We start from the raw sequence: 17,819 nt of genomic DNA, 5'->3' as shown, positions 1-17,819 counted from the left end.
TGACTTTTTAACTTCAGCTATCAGAGGTTTAAGTTTACCAACCTTCCACAATGTGGAGGGGCACTAGGCAGTGCTGGGCAACCTGTATTAACAAAGTTTTTGGATAGTAAATTTCCTTGTTTTATTAAAACGTAATTTCTCAGCATCCTCATATTTTACAGACTCTCCCTCCACTTCTTCTGGTTCCTTGGCAATAGTTACCCCAGCCAGAGACGGCACTGGCTGCACATTAATCTCTTCATTGTCAACGCGTCATCTCAAGGACTTTTCACATGTCCAACACAGCTTAACCCTTCCTCCCCAGCATGCCTCCCTACATAGGAGCAGGCTGAGGAGTTCAGAAGCAGACAGAGGAACAATGAAGGGGCTGACATACAGTCAGTAGCAGCAGTTTTTGAAGGGGGACAGAAATAGGGGCGAGGGCATGGCTGTATTATTTTGGAAAGGGCAGAGCTGAACTTCCCTGTGTCACCCAATTCACACCTCCGACTCTCTAGACTCGCTTTGTGCACACAATTGACTGCACTGCTCTGACTTCCCCTTCCCTCTAAGAGCAGCAGTATGGGGGCCTGTAGGATTAACCTAGAGCCTCCTACTGCTGGAGACAGCATGGAGCATGAGGGGAGTTCTGTGTTATTCCTGTGTTCAGAGACCAGTAGAGGGAAGGGGAGCCAGATACCCCTCCTTCAGCTTGGTGAAGTAGCCATGGGCTATCTAAATAGTGCTGGGGATGAGCTGATGATCGTGGTACATGTGGGTACCAGTGATATAAGGAAATGTAGGAGAAAGGTCCTGGAATTTTGGCTGCTAGTTAAGAGATTAAAGTCCAGGATGTACATGGTAGCATTCTCTTAAATGCTTCCAGTTCCACATGCAGGGCCAGTAAGAAAGGCAGAACTGCAGGGTCTCAATGTGTGGATGAGGCAATGGCATAGAGATGAGGGACGTAGGCTGATTAGAAACTGGGGAACCTTATGGGAAAGGAGTGGCCTATACAGGAGGAATGGGCTCCTCCTTAACCAAAAGGCAACCAGACAGCTGTCACATACAGTTAAAAAAAGAGTGGTGGGGGAATGCCAACAGGTGCAAAGGAGCACACAGTTTGAGTGGAGATGTCCCTTAGGGATGAATTTATTAAAGGGGGAACACTGTATCCTAGTAAAGAGGACAGAAAAGAAGTTGGCAACGTACAGGTAGGAGGCAATGAGGAACAGTCAAATGTAACAGAGTTCCATTTAAATATAACACCTGAAGGCAAGCAACTGAATACTGACAAAATGTATAAATGCTAATAAAGAAATGTGGAAGTCTTAATATGATGGGTGAACTAGAGTGCCTGGCATTAAATGAGAATATTGATATCATAGACATAACTGAAATTTAGTGGATAAAGGATAATCAATGGGACATTGCAATACCAGGATAAAAATAGATAGGAACGACAACAGAGTAGGTTGCGCTTGTGTGGGAGCGGAATTATATGTTAAAGAAAGAGAAGAGTCAAATAAGATAAAATCTTAAGTGATACAAACTGTACCATAGTATCTCTATGGATAAAAATTCCATGCTTGAATAAAAAGAGTATAGCAGTGGGAATATAGCACTGGCCAAGTGACCTGGATGGTCACAGAGATTGTAAAATGCAAAGGGAAGTTAGAGAGAGGTTACAAAAGCAGAAAACACAATAATAATGAGTTTCAGAGTAACAGCCGTGTTAGTCTGTATTCGCAAAAAGAAAAGGAGTACTTGTGGCACCTTAGAGACTAACCAATTTATTTGAGCATAAGTTTTCGTGAGCTACAGCTCACTTCATCGGATGCATAATGAGTGATTGCAACTATGCCCATATTGACAGGATGAATGTAACCTCAGACCATGATGCAGAGATAAAATTTCTAGACACTATAAATGACTGCATCTTGGAGCAGCTAGTTCTGGAACCCACTTGGGGAAAGGCAATTTTTGATGCAGTCCTAAGAAGAGCAGAGGATGTGGTTCAAGAGGTAACTATAGCTGAACTGCTCAGTAATAGTGACCATAATGTAATTAAATTTAACATCCTTGTAGCATGGATAATACCAAAAAAAAAAAAAAAAAAAAAGAGAAAAAGAAAAAAACCAGCCACAGAAACATTTAACTTTAAAAAAGGAAACTACACAAAAATGAGGACACTTGTTAGACATACATTAAAAGGACCAATCACAAGTGTTAAATGCCTGAAATCAGCATGGGGACTATTTAAATATACCACAACAGAGGCTCAGACTAAATATGTACCCCAAGTCAGAAAAGACAACAAGAGGATCAAAAGAATGCCACGGTGGCTAAACAACAGAGCAATGGAGGCCATTAGAGGCAAAAAGGCATCCTTTAAAATTTGGAAGTCAAATCCTAGTGTGGATAATAGAAACAAAGGTGCACAAACTCTGGTAGGTTAAGTGTGAAAGTATAATAAGATAGGCTGGGAAAGAATTTGAGAAGCAACTTGCTAAAGATGCAAAAAATTAACAGAGAGAACTTTTTAAAGGACATCAGAAGTAGGAAGCCTTCCAAACAGGCACTGGGGCCACTAGATGACAAAGGTGTAAAAGGAGCACAGAGGGTATGTCTACATAGAAATTAAACACTCACAGCTGGCCCATGTCAGCTTACTCAGGCTCGTGGGGGTCGGTCTATATGGGGCTGTGTAATTGCAGTGTAGACATTTGGCTCTGGCTGGAACCAGGGCTCTGGGACCCTCCCCTCTCACTGGGTCTCTCTCTTGTCTCTCTAATACCCTAGGACTAACATGGTTACAATAACATTGCATGCAACAATGGGAGATATTGATTTTTGCCATTTGAAATGGAAAAGTCACAACGTGAAGCAAACGAAGAAAAACTTAACAGCAACATCTATTTCCTGAGCAAATTCAAAAAATAAAATATCATCCCCAGAGGTTTCATCACCTGTAACCCTCTGACCACTAAATAAAAACTACAAATATGCTGAACAGCTCTGCAGAAGGACTTCAGAAAAACGGAGGCCTTGTCTACACTGCCACTTTACACCGCCACAACTTTCTCGCTCAGGGGTGTGAAAAAACACCCCCCTGAGCGCTGCAAGTTCCAGCGCTGTACAGCACTGGTGTAGACAGTGCCCTGGCGCTGGGAGCTACTCCCCTTGTGGGGGTGGTTTTTTTACAGCACTGGGAGAGCTCTTTCCTAGTGCTGGTACCACGACTACACAGCCATGTTAAAGCGCTGCCATGGCAGCGCTTTAACGTTGCTAATGAAGACATACCCTGAGGAACCACTTATTGCACCCCACATAATCAAACAAGAAATCATCACAGGCTCCCACACACTGGAAAACAAAAATAATCTGGGAACCAACAAGGAGATCGTGCAGAAATCCCAAAGCAACTATAAAAAAATTAAAACCAACACCAAAATGAAAAGTGGAACCAACTACAACAACTCCACAACCCACAGAACACCACCTCCAGGAGAAACCATGGCACCAGGACCCACCACGTGAACACTATGTGACACTCCAACATCATCAATTTATCACGACTATCCCTAACTGGAGCTGAATTAACTGTACTCTCCAAGGGACGGGGCTTCTGCCCCACAACAGAAACTGTTACCATACTAACATGTGGAGCACTAAAAGAATTCGTCTGCCAACTTCACCTCAAAGAACTCTTTCATAACAATGATGACACCACCCACAATAATCACATTTCCACAAACAGTCATAAGAAAAAAGAATCATCTTACAGGACAGTGGACAACCCACAATTGATAAATCCACACTATTGATCACTAATTGCTCAGGAAAGAAAAAAAAAAGACTGTGAAATCACATACACCACAATCTCTCCACCATTGACAGGACAGCTATACAGTCCCTGAAATCCAACCAGCAGATAGTGATTAAACCAGCAGACAAAGGGGGTGCCATCATAGTCTTCAACAATGATGTCTATGTTAATGAGGTCAACTGACAACTCTCTGAACTACCAACTATTATAAAGGACTTAAAGAAGACCACACCCCTCAGTTTACCCAGGAAATAAAAGATATCATCAAATACTTTCCCAAACAACTCCAAGGGAAACTCTGTAATCTAATCCCCCACAAACCCAACTCAGCAATCTTCTACATCAGTGGCTCTCAACCTTTCCAGACTACTGTACCCCTTTCAGGAGTCTGACTTAACTTGTGTAACCCCAAGTTTCACTTCACTTAAAAACTACTAGCTTACAAAATACAATCAGTTGCACACATGCAAAATGGGAAATGATACCCTAGGAAGGAGTACTGTGGAAAGGGATTTAGGGGTCATAGTGGAGCATAAGCTAAATATGAGTCAGTGGTGTAGCACTGTTGCAAAAAAAGCAAATATCATTCTGGGATGTATTAGCAGGAGCGTTGTAAGCACAACATGAGAAATAATTCTTCCGCTCTACTTCGTGCTGATTAGGCCTCAACTGGAGTATTGTGTCCAGTTCTGGGTGCCACATTTCAGGAAAGATGTGTACAAATTGGAGAAAGTCCAGAGAAGAGCAACAAAAATGATTAAAGGTCTAGAAAACATGACCTATGAGGGAAGACTGAAAAAACTGAGTTTGTTTAATCTAGAAAAAAGAAGACTGAGAGGGGACATGATAACAGTTTTCAAGTACATAAAAGGTTGTTAGAAGGAGGAGGGAGAAGAATTGTTCTTCTTAACCTCTGAGGATAGGACAAAAAGCAATGGGCTTAAATTGCAGCAAGAGAGAGTTAGGGTGGACATTAGGAAAAACTTTCTGTCAGGGTGGTTAAGTACTGGTATAAATTGCCTAGGGAGGTTATGGAATCTCCATCAGTGGAGATTTTTAAGAACAGGTTAGACAAACACCTGTCAAGAATGGTCTAGATAATACTTCGTCCTGCCATGAGTGCATGGGACTGGACCAGATGACCTCTCAAGGTCCCTTCCAGTCCTATGATTCTAAAATCAGACATAAAAATATAAAAGTGTCACAGCACACTATTGCTGAAAAATTTCTGACTTTCTCATTTTTACCATAAAATTTAAAATATATGGTAAATATATATATTTTAATTATAAAATAAATCAATTGGAATATAAATACTGTGCTTAAATTTCAGTGTATAGTATATAGAGCGATGTAAACAAATCATTGTCTGTATGAAATTTTAGTTTGTACTGACTTCACTAGTGTTTTTTATGTAGCCTGTTGTAAAACTAGACAAATATCTAGATGAGTTGAGGTACCCCCTGGAAGACCTCTGCGTACCCTGAGGGGTACATATACCGCTGGTTGAGAACCACTCTTCTAGATGTTTCCCAAGACATATAAACAAAGGAACCCAGGCAGACCCATCATATCTGGCCAACGCACTCATACTAAGGAATATTGGGACTCATCAAAACTATCCTCAAAACACTCACTCCACAAAAGGCTACCTTCTTCCAGGACACAACCAACTTCTTCCAGAAACTCTGCAACATTAACAACCTACCTCAGAACACTATTCTTGCCACCATGGATGTCACTTCTCTTTACAACAACATCCCTCACAAGGACCCCATGATTGACTGCCACAAATATCTACAAGATAATGGATAACATTCAGGTATCCACCCCAAAAACATCTTCAAACTCATCCATTTCATCCTCACCCACAACAGTTTTACATTCAACAACACTTTGTCCAAACCATTGGAACAACCAAGGGTATTAGGATGGTTCCCCAATATGCAAACTTTCTCAAATGCACCACAAAACCAATGATATATTTGAGATATATCAATGTTATTTTCATCCTCCAGACAGATGCCTAAACTTCTTCATAAATTTCCACCACAACTTCAACAACTGCTACCTCTCCATTTTAACTCTCTGTAGAACACACACTAACTTCATGGACACCACAATCAGCTTCAACAATGGAATCCTACAAACATCTATATACAAGAAACTCATGGATCACCACACTTACCGTCACAGATTGACTAACCACCCCAACACACCAAGACATATATTATCTACAGCCACTCAGATACCACAGAATATGCTCTGAGGAGAAAGTCCAGGATATATATCTTAATACCCATAAAACTGCCTTCACCAAACAAAGGCCCTCCACCAGAGAAGTAGATTGCATCATGGAACGGGCCATCCAAATACTCCAAGAGAAACTGCTTCAATATGGAAATAAAATCCTCTTTGACTGCACACCCCTGGTTGTCATTTACCACCCCACACTGGAACCCATATGGGGCATCATTAAACAGTTACAAACCATACTCAACAGGGACCACATCCTGAAAGAAATTTTTCCTGAACCCCCTCTTCCAGCCTTCAAACAACCCCTAACCTCTCCAAGCTCATCATCAGAAACAAGCTCTCCCACCAGGACATACCAGCTCAAAGTAGCACCAGGTTCTGCCACAACAACAGATGTAAAACCTGCAGACATATCTCCACTGCTATAATGATCAACCCACTCCCCCCCTTCCAGATCCTTGGGCCCTATGCATGCCTATCACAACATGTGGTGTACATCATCCTATGCACTAAATGCCCCAATAAGAACTGTGTGGGTGAAATCAGACAATCACTATGCTCTCGAATGAGCTCACACAGAAAAATGGCAAAAGACAAAAACATCATATTACCTGTGGGTGAACACTTTTCACAAAGAGATCACTCTATATCTGACCTCTCAGTACCCATCCTCAAAGGAAATTTGCACAACACTTTCAAAAGATGAGCCTGGGAGCTTACATTCATAATTTTTCTAGACACTTTTCAATTTTTCAATCATGGACTGAATAAAGACACTGGATTTATGGCTTATTACAATAATCTATACCTTTGCCCAGCTTTTGCCCCCTCCCCCCTCACTTCCCCCTTATGACTGGAGAGGCGTTAACTGGCCACTTCACCTTGAATGGTCCCTTGAAATATCTATTAACTGCTTATGCTAAACAATCTGTTCCATCTTGTATTTAGCTGTGACATTTCCCAGACCTGAAGAAGATCACTGTGGCTTGAAAGCTTATCTCTCTCACCAAAAGTAGTTGATCCAATAAAATATATTATTAATAAGGGTTGTCATGTAGGGCCGTGCTGGCCCCTCAGAGCTCAGAAGCTGTGCCAGATCACAGACCTAAAGGGCAAAGATTGGGAAAGGGACAGTGTTCCTACCCTGAACTCTTGCAGCCCCCTCACCTTTTGCAACACTCCAAAGCTCCTCTCCCACTTTTATCTACTTCAGTCTCCAATTCATGTACTTCCCCACCACTGCTCCAATGTATTTCCTCTTTTATTCCCTTTGTTCCACATTTCTCTGACCTCCTCCACGTGCCTGTTGCTCTGAGCCCCTATACGCCCACTCACAAATTCAACCACCAATTCCACCCTCTTTGACATTCCATGCCCCTGGTAAACCTGGAGGGGCTATGGGAAGAAGGAAGGTAATGGGCCTGTGAGAAGTGCATGTAACAGCTGAAGTCAGGAGAGTGTAGACTCAGGCCTGGTCTACACTTAAAATATAGGTCAATGTAGGTACAGCTCCCAGGGCTGTGAAAAATCCAAACTGTTCAGTGCTCTAGCTATATTGACTTAACCCCTGGTGTAAATGCAGCTAGGTTTGTAGAAGAATGCTACCATCAACTTTACCTATCATTACTTTTGGGGGGAGGGGAGGGCTTGCCCCTGGGAGAGTTCCTAAACTGATGGAAAAACCTCTTCCATAACTGTAGTCTGTGTCTACACAATGGGGTTATGTCAGCATAGCTATGGCACTTTAGGGCATGGCTACACTTGTGAGTTAGGGCACATTAAAGCAGCCCCGGGTGCCCTAACTCACGATGTGTCCACACTGGCAAGACACGTGAGTGCTTGGACTCCGCAGCTGGAGTGCTCTTGGTAATACACCTCAACGAGAGGCATAACGCTTTCAGCATCACAGCTGGAGCGCCACGGCACCAGTGTGGATGCCCTGGTCTGTTAATGCGCTCCGATCTGCCTCCAGAAGTGTCCCAGAATGCCTGTTCTAACCACTCTGGTCATCACTTTGAACTCTACTGCCATGTCCTCAGGTGACCAACCATCAAATCCACCCTTTAAATTCTCTGGGAACTTAAAAAACCCTTTCCTGTTTGCTCAGCAAGGCGTGGAGTGCTCTCAGCAAATCTTTCCAGGTGACCATGCCTCCACAAGCCAGACGATCCCCAGTATGGAGCAATGGCGAGGTGCTGGACCTCATCAGTGTTTGGGGGGAGGAAGCTGTCCAGTCCCAGCTGTGCTCCAGCCATAGGAATTACGATACCTTTGGGCAGATATGAAGGGACATGATGGAAAGGGGCCATGAGCGGGACTTACTACAGTGCAGGATTAAAGTGAAGGAGCTGCGGAATGCCTACCACAAAGGCCTTGAGGCAAACCGCCGCTCCGGTGCTGCCCCCGCAACCTGCAATTTCTACAAAGAGCTTGACGCAATACTTGGAGGCAACCCTACCTCCACTCCAAGGACCACCATGGACACTTCAGAGCCCAGTTCAACAAGGCAGGAGGGGGAAAGCAGGAGCGAGGGTGCTGAGAAGGAGGGAGACAGCCTGGCATCCCTAGATGCATGGAGCCAGGAGCTGTTCTCAAGCCAGGAGGAAGGTAGCCAGTCGCAGCGGCCAGTGCTTGGGGAAGGACAAGCACCAGAGGAGGTGCCCGGTAAGTAGCTTTTATTTTGGGAAGGAAGTTATTTGATGCGGGCTCTTGGGGCAAGGAGGGTTAGGGCTACTTGCATGCCTAGATGCAGAATAGGGTGTTGATGTGCTCTCTCACATCATGGTAATTGGCCTCAGTGATCTCTTCAAAGGTCTCATACAGAAGCTGTGCAATGAGCTTGCGCATGTTCCTTGGGAGAGCTACTGTGCTCCTTGTCACAGTCAGGCTAACATGTCCATGCCTCTGTGCTGTGAAGGGCGGGGAAATCATTGCGGCACACAGGCAAGCTGTATATGGGCCAGGGTGGAAGTCACATTGTAGTAGAAGACCCTCCCTTGCTTCCCAGGTCACCCTCAGCAGTGAGATATCTTCCAGGACGAATTCCTGTGGAAAATGTGGGGACAGTGTTCAGTATAGGGGCCTCCTGCAGCTGTTAGCTCTCCCCAAGGCACAGAAACCCAGAGGACAGTACGTCCATGAAACAATCAGTCCCCCTTGCCCCTGTGCTTACTCACCATTTTGGAGCTCCTGTGGGTTATGTGCGCTCGCTTTGGGATGGGCAAATTCTGCTATTGTGTAAACTGTGCTTGTCTTTAAGTATAGGCGAATCATTGCTCTGTCTGGTGTGAACAATGCTGCCCCTGGTAAGTGTTGCATTTTGCCTTTACAGATGCGACCTTGAGATCTCAGCCGTCTGTGTTATCACCGGCCAAAAGACTCCACAGAATTAGGAAGAGGCCACATAGAAGCAAAGAGGACATGCTGCATAAAGTAATGCAGCAGCCCCTTAATGAAAATCAAAAAGCGCAGGAGTGATGGGAGAGTGAAAGGAGGGTCCACCAGGAGAACGCAGAATGCGGGCACCAAAGTACGGAGCAGCTTCTAAGTATTATGGAGCACCAAGTGGACTCGATACAGGTGCTTGTAGCCATGCAGGCGGAGCACTACCGCGCCCCGCCCCTCCAAAGCCCTTATCCCAAAACTCTTTCCCTTGTGCCCCCATGTGACCTTCAACCCACTTTCTCCCACATCCGGGTTCTTATTGCCACCAGCTGCCTCAAAAACCTGTAGTTTCACCACCCAGCCCGGCAAATTACGACCTTTACCCACTGCACTCAACCCGCATCACTATGCATTTTAGCCAGCCTGAAGTACAGCACTCACTGCACAGCATGCCAGACAGGAAAGAAGAGTATGAGAACAGGACATATGGAAATCTGTGATTGAACCATTCCCCACCCTACCCCCTTGCCCTTTCTGTTTCCCAAACAGTTGTGTTTCTTTTCAATAAATTAATTTTCTTTTCAATAAATGGATTTTTTGGCTTTGAAAACATTCTTTATTATTGCATTAAGTAAAAGACACCTTAGCCCAGGAAAGCAACAGGCACTGCAAGTCAGTGTAGCAAACACTATTCCTACCAACATTGGAACCACTGCTCTTCACTCCCATGCAGGGCACCAAACATTGCTGGTGGCTTTCAGCATCAAATTGCTCCCTCAAGTCATCCCTAATCCTTGCAGTCCCACACTGGGCCCCTCTAATAGCTCTGCTCTCTGGCTGTTCAAATTCAGCCTCCAGGTGTTGAACCTCTGAGTTCCAGGCCTGAGTGAATCTTTCACCTTCCCTTCACAATGTTATGTTATGGAGGGTACAACACGCGGATATTGCTGCGGGGATGTTGTCATCGGGCAGGTCCAGCTTCCCATACAGAGAGCGCCAACGACCCTTTAAACGGCCAAAAGCACACTCCACAGTCATTCTGCACCTTCTGAGCCTGTTGTCGAGCCACTCCTTGCTGCTGTCAAGGCTCCCTGTGTAGGGTTTCATGAGCCAGGGCATTAAAGGGTAAGCAGGGTCTCCAAGGATCACAATGGGCATTTCAACTTCCCCTACGGTGATCTTCTGGTCTGGGAAGAAAGTCCTGGCTTGCAGCTTCCTGAACAGGCCAGTATTCCGAAAGATGCATGCATCATGCACCTCTCTGGGCCAGCCTGTGTTAATGTCAATGAACCACCCGCGGTGATCCACAAGCGCCTGGAGAACCATAGAGAAATACCCCTTCCGATTAATGTACTCAGAGGCTAGGTGGGCTGGTGCCAGAATCGGAATATGTGTCCCATCTATCGCCCCTCCACAGTTAGGGAAACCCATTTGTGGAAAGCCAGCCACGACGTCATGCACGTTACCTAGAGTCAGGGTTCTTCTGAGCAGGATGCAATTAATGGCCCTGCAAACTTGCATGAACACGATTCCAACAGTTGACTTTCCTACTCCAAACTGGTTCGCGACTGATTGGTAGCTGTCTGGAGTTGCCAGCTTCCAGAATGCAATAGCCACCTGCTTCTCCACTGGCAGGGCAGCTCTCAATCTCGTGTTCTTGCACGGCAGGGTGGGGGCAAACTCAGCACATAGTCCTATGAAAGTGGCTTTTCTCATCCAAAAGTTCTGCAGCCACTACTTGTCATCCCCGACTTGCATGACCATGTGATCCCACCACTCAGTCCTTGTTTCCCAAGCCAAAAAGTGGTGTTCAACAGAGGTGAGCATGCCTGTGAATGCCACAAGCAATCTCATGTCATATGCTTTACGTGAATTGACATCATCATCGGACTCCTCACTGTCAGTTTGTAGCGTAAGAAATAACTCAACTGCCAAACGTGACATGCTGGCGAGACTCATCAGCATATTCCTCAGCACTTTGGGCTCCATTCCTGCAGACTGAAAGGGAAGACAGAGCACGCAGTACAAAAAACGTTGAAAGATGGAGCCAAATGTGGATGGAAGAACAGGGATTGCTGGGATGCGAAACGATGCATCACAGAGTGTTGGGAGAGGACCCAGAATGCCCTGCACCCCCTCATCCCCTTCCCACAAACCACAGCGCCAGAATGGGAAGAGGGGCTCTGTGGGATAGCTGTCCATAATGCACCGCTCCCAATGCCGCTGCAAGTGCAGCAAATGTGGCCCCGCTAGTGCGCTTGCAGCTGACAGTGTGAACACACTGCAGAACTTTCCCTACTGCGCTCTCCGAGGGGTGGTTTAACTCACAGCGCTCTACATCTGCAAGTGTAGCCATGCTCTTAGCTGTGCCACATAGTTCTCATAGTGTAGACATTGCTCCAGAGACCCTACATGTGGACTAAGTGCCTGGGGAAGGGCTTTACACATCCACCTGCAGCATAGGAGGCTGGCAGACATGTGAAGTGGCCCATTCGTCTTAAGGAGATGTTCTTAGATTAATACAAACTCCTCTTGGAGAAGAACAGAGCCTGAACAGAGCCTGAAACAGAGCCAGAAACAATGGCTCTTTGAGAGGTGTGAACTGCTCCATTCATCTCAATGGATGTTCTCATTCTCCTTACCCCAGTGTCAGTGCTTGTAGCTACTGCCATGTAATGAGCATGACTGTTCTCAACTCCCCAACCTGTCCAGCGCTGTGTGACTGTTCTGTTCCACTCATCCAACAAGCCTAGTCCCAGCTCCTGATTCCAGACTAAACATTTTGTGCCTGCTCCATGCACCGAGCCTGAACATTTTTCAGCTCTCCACCTTGTCCAACTCTGTGTGCCTGTGCCATGGATCAAGCCCCAGTGCCCCACCCTGGTCTCAGTATGAAGTGCCTGAGCCTAAATACCATTGAGGATAAGGTCTAATATGACCACTTTAGCTTCTCTGCATAACCAGAGTAGCCAGATACACCTGATTGAGCCAAGTATCAGACTGTCATGAATACTACCAGACTGCCAAACATCCCCACAGCAAAAATACACCATTAGATTCCTCTACAGAATGGCCTCGGTCCAAAGAGGAAGGATCCCCAAAAGACAAACATCCACCTCTTTTTGTAGCTCAGTGGCAGCTGTAGTAACATGCTGAACTAATCCCCGGCGGAGCTCCCCATCCCTGGAGCGGATGCGGCTGGAATGGGAGAGGGAGATGAAAATGAGGGAGCTGGAGGATCATGATTAACAACGTCAACATGAGGAGAAACAACGTCAATGTGAGCAGGAGGAGAAGGAGAGGGAACGTCAGGAGAAGGAGAAACAAAGACACCATGAACTGGAGCTGGCCAGGCTGAGGAGCAGTGGGGCCTCGGTTGCGGTGAGTGAGGGGGGACCCAAGACTGCAAAGAGCTTGGATAAGTGCTTCCTGGCCCAGCGTAAGGAGGGAGAGGACATAGATAGCTTCCTGACACGCTTTGAGAATGCCTGCGAGATGCACACGGTTGACTCTGCAGACAGGCTCCAGTTTCTCACCCCCTTACTGGACCCCAAAGCTGTGGAGGTGTACAGCTGAATGACAGGGGTGGAGGCAGGGTACTATGAACTGTTCAAACAGGCCCTGCTCCATGAGTTTCGGCTGACCCCCAAGATGTACCGGAGAAGGTTCCGGAGTCAGCGTAAAACGCCTGAGGTCACATACCTACAACTGGTCAACCGAATGCAGGGATATGCCCGCAAGTGGACAGCTGGGGCCCAAGCTAAAGAGGACCTGCTTGACCTAATCATACTGGAGCAATTGTATGAACAGTGCCCTTCCCACCTGAGGCTGTGGTTGGTGGACAAAAACCTAGAGAACTCCCAGCATGCAGGGCAGCTGGCCAACGAGTTTGTGAACAGTAGCTCAGGGGGTAGCAGGGAGGAGTCCCAAAAGAACAGGCCCCCCCCGATGCGGAGAGAGAGTCACCATGGGACCTCCCAGCGGGGTACTATGGAGAACCCCCTCCAAAGGGGAACGCCTGGCGTCGGGCCCCTCCGACCCGCTCGAGGGGACCAAAGTGACTGAGCTGCTATCACTGTGGCCAGAGAGGCCACGTATGGACCCAGTGCCCCAGGCTCAGGGACAGACTGAGCAGACCCAACCTACCCAGGGACCCAGCTGGATGAGGGGCAGACGACCCAGGCAAGGGGGGCTGCCAGTTTACCACCTGCTCAGGAGGGAAGAGTACCCCAGGCCAGCTCCGCCAGAGGGCTGGATGCTCGGGACTCAGGGTGCTCGGTTTACAGGGTGGGCGCAGGGCTGTCCCTCCGGAGAGAGTGCCTTGTTCCCCTGGAGGTGGATGGGAGGAAGGTCAATGGATACTGGGATACGGGCGCGGAGGTGACGCTGGCCCGGCCTGAGGTGGTGGCCCCAGATCGGGTGGTGCCCAACACCTACCTGACCCTGACGGGGGTGGGCGGGACCCCATTTAAGATGCCCGTGGTAAGGGTACACCTGAAATGGGGGGCCAAGGAGGGCCCCAAGGATGTGGGGGTACACCACCATTTGACCACTGAGGTGTTGATGGGGGGAGACCTAGAGGACTGGCCAAGCAAGCCCCAGACCTCCCTGGTTGTGACCCGTAGCCAGAGCTGGCAAGGGGCACTGCACCCCGACCTTGGGGAGGGTACCACACCAGAGGCGCAGGACCCTACCCTGGTGGGGAGGGAGCGCTGAGGGGCATGGCTCAGAGAGGCTGTGGCCTCAGACCCGGCCAGTGAGAGGGAACCGGTCCCCATCCCTTCCCCAGCCTCTGAGTTCCAGGCCGAGTTGAGGAAAGATCCCTCCTTGCGGAAGCTCAGGGATCTGGCTGACCTCAGTGTGGGACGGACCATGAGGAGAGGCTGCCAGGAGAGGTTCCTGCGGGAGAAGGGGTTCCTGTACCGAGAATGGGCTCCCACAAGGGAAGTAGAGTCCTGTGGGATCAGGAGGCAGCTGGTGGTCCCCCAGAAGTATCGCCGCAAGCTACTGTACCTAACCCATGACATCCCCCTCTCAGGGCACCAGGGAATCCAGCGCACCCGGCAGAGGTTGCTACAGAACTTTTACTGGCCCAGGGTCTTTACCACGGTCCGGCAGTATTGCCGATCCTGTGACCCCTGTCAGAGGGTGGGGAAGGCCCGGGACAAGGGGAAAGTGGCTTTGAGACCTTTGTCCATCATAGAGGAGCCTTGCCAGAAGGTGGCCATGGACATCGTGGGGCCTCTCAGCAAGACGACCCGGTCGGCGAAGAAATACATTCTGGTGGTGGTAGATTTTGCCACCCGCTACCCCGAGGTAGTGCCCTTAGCTTCCATTGAAGCAGACACCGTGGCAGATGCACTCCTGACCATTTTCAGCTGAGTGGGGTTCCCCAAGGAAGTCTTAACAGACCAAGGGTCCAACTTCATGTCGGCCCTGCTCTGGTGCTTGTGGGAGAAATGTGGGGTCCGGCACAACTGCGCCTCAGCTTATCACCCCCAGTCCAATGGGCTGGTGGAGAGGTTCAATGGGACGCTAAAGATGATGCTGAAAACCTTTATGAACCAGCACCCGCAGGATTGGGACAAGTACTTACCTCACCTGCTGTTCGTGTACAGGGGGGTGCCCCAGGAGTCTACTGGATTTTCACCTTTCGAACTGTTATATGGAAGGAGGGTAAGGGGCCCCCTGGACCTGATGAGAGACGAGTGGGAGGGGAAGGCCACTCCCGATGGAGAGTCAGTGGTGGAGTATGTCCTGATCTTCCGAGAGAGACTGGCTGAACTCATGGGCCTGGCCAGGGAGAATCTGGCCAGAGCCCAGAAGAAGCAGAAGGTCTGGTATGACCGCATGGCGCGGGCCCGTGCCTACGCCACCGGGGATCAGGTGATGGTTCTCATCCCCTTGAGAAAGAACAAACTACAGGCCGCCTGGAAGGGCCCTTTCAAGGTTGTCAAGCAGCTCAAAGAGGTATACTATGTGGTGGAGCTGTCTAACCGGGCGCACCACCACTGGGTGTACCATGTGAACATGATGAAGCCATATTATGCCAGGGGGGAATGTGTTGTTGGTCGTGTGTGGACAGTGGGAGGAGCAGGGAGATGATCCTTTAGTAGATCTATTCCCTGGGACCAGAGCTGGTTCCCCCCTGGAAACAATTCCCCTCTCGGATCAGCTAACCACTGCCCAGCAAGCTGAGGTCAGGGGGGTGCTGCATCTGTACTGACAGCTGTTTTCCAACCAGCCTGGACGCACTAATCTGACTGTCCACCGGGTGCAGACAGGGTCGCACCCGCCGCTAAGATGCTCCCCCTTCCGAGTCACAGGGAAAACTGATCAGGACCTGGAAAGAGAGGTCCGGGACATGCTGGCTTTGGGGGTGATCCAGCCATCTGCCAGCCCTTGGGCCTCGCCGGTTGTGCTGGTCCCCAAAAAGGACGGGTCGGGTCCGGTTCTGTGTGGACTATCGGAAGCTCAATGCCATCACTGTATCTGATGCCTACCCCATGCCCAGGCCTGACGAGCTCCTAGACAAGCTGGGAGGAGCTCGGTACCTTACCACCATGGACCTTACAAAGGGCTACTGGCAAGTGCCGCTGGATGCAGATGCCCAGCTGAAATCGGCCTTTATCACCCTATGGGGCTCTATGAGTTCCTGACCCTGCCTTTTGGCCTCAAGGGAGCGCCGGCCACCTTCCAGCGCCTAGTGGACCAGCTACTGAGGGGGATGGAGAGTTTTGCTGTGGCGTATATTGATGACATCTGTGTCTTTAGCCAGACTTGGGAGGACCATGTGTCCCAGGTTAGACAAGTGCTGGACCGACTCCAAGGGGCTGGGCTGACTGTAAAAGCGGAGAAGTGCACAGTGGGGATGGCTGAAGTATCTTACCTGGGCCATCGGGTGGGGAGCGGCCGCCTAAAGCCGGAACCAGCCAAGGTAGAGGTGATCAGAGACTGGCCTGCTCCCCACACCAGAAAACAGGTCCAAGCCTTTATTGCGATGGCAGGATACTACCGAAGAGTTGTGCCCCACTTTAGCGCCATCGCCACCCCCATCACTGAGCTATGCAAGAAGGGGAAGCCAGACAAGGTGGTCTGGACTGAGCAGTGCCAGGAGGCTTTCTGGGCGCTGAAGGAGGCTCTGGTCAGTGGCCCAGTTCTGGCAAACCCAGACTTTGACAAGCCCTTTGTGGTGTTCACCGATGCCTCAGACATGGGACTGGGGGCGGAGTTAATGCAGGAGGATGAAAAGGGGGAGAGACACCCCATCGTGTACCTGAGCAAGAAGTTGCTACCCCGGGAGCAACACTATGCGGCCATCGAGAAGGAGTTCCTGGCCATGGTGTGGGCCCTCAAGAAACTAGAGCCATATCTCTTCGGGCGACACTTCATCGTGTACACCGACCACTCTCCCCTGACCTGGCTGCACCAGATGAAAGGAGCCAATGCCAAGCTCCTGAGATGGAGCCTGCTCCTGCAGGATTATGACATGGACGTGGTCCACGTGAAGGGAAGTGCCAACCTGATAGCAGATGCGCTGTCCCGGAGAGGGGGCCCTGAACTTCCCCAGGTCACTGGTCACAGTGACCCCACTCAGTTCAGTCTCGAAGGGGGGAGAGATGTGACGCAGCAGGGAGGGGGGAGTGTTGACCTGGGAATGTACCCTGGGGATGGGAGACCTGAGGGCCTGTAACCTGAGCCAGGAGGGGAAGGCAGAGGTAACACCTCTGTCCGGGAATGTGAACCAAGGCTGCAGGAGAGAGATGGCTGGGGGGGTGGGTTGGTTTCAGTTTGGAGCTGGGTGGTGGAACGCAGGGAACCCCAGGGCTGGGGTCTAAGCTCCCTGCCCCCCAGAAGGACTTGACTGAGGGGTCCTGGTTGTACCCACAAGCTGTGTTTGAGACTGTGTTCCTATGGTCCAATAAACTTTCCATTTTACTGGCTGGCTGAGAGTCTCAGTGAATCCCAGGAAGAGGGGTGCAGGGCCTGGACTCCCCCGCACTCCGTGACAAATGTATAGTGAAATACTTTTTGAAATATTTCTAAACTTGTCCTTGGTATCAGTTAATAGCTGAACTCAGTTATAAAAATTATTTATATAAATAAATATAGCAGAGTCCAATTATATATATATTATTAAGGGTTGAAACCCTATTTCTCCCCCTTAGTCTACACTGGAAGTTAAAACCAGGAGAAAATATTGGTAGCTTTTTTTTTTTTTTTTTTTAAATGAGGATGAGCACCCCTCGACCAAGTAACCCCTAATTTACCCCATTATCTCTATCCCTGGTCATCATGAGACAGTGATTTTCAGAACAACGTAAGCATGCAAATGGAATTTAGAACACTTCAAATTTTGGTTCTTAAATAA

This window comes from Eretmochelys imbricata, chromosome 1, assembly GCF_965152235.1.
Source record: "Eretmochelys imbricata isolate rEreImb1 chromosome 1, rEreImb1.hap1, whole genome shotgun sequence".
Lineage (NCBI taxonomy): Eukaryota > Metazoa > Chordata > Testudines > Cheloniidae > Eretmochelys > Eretmochelys imbricata.
Note: the sequence above shows the minus strand (reverse complement) of the source record.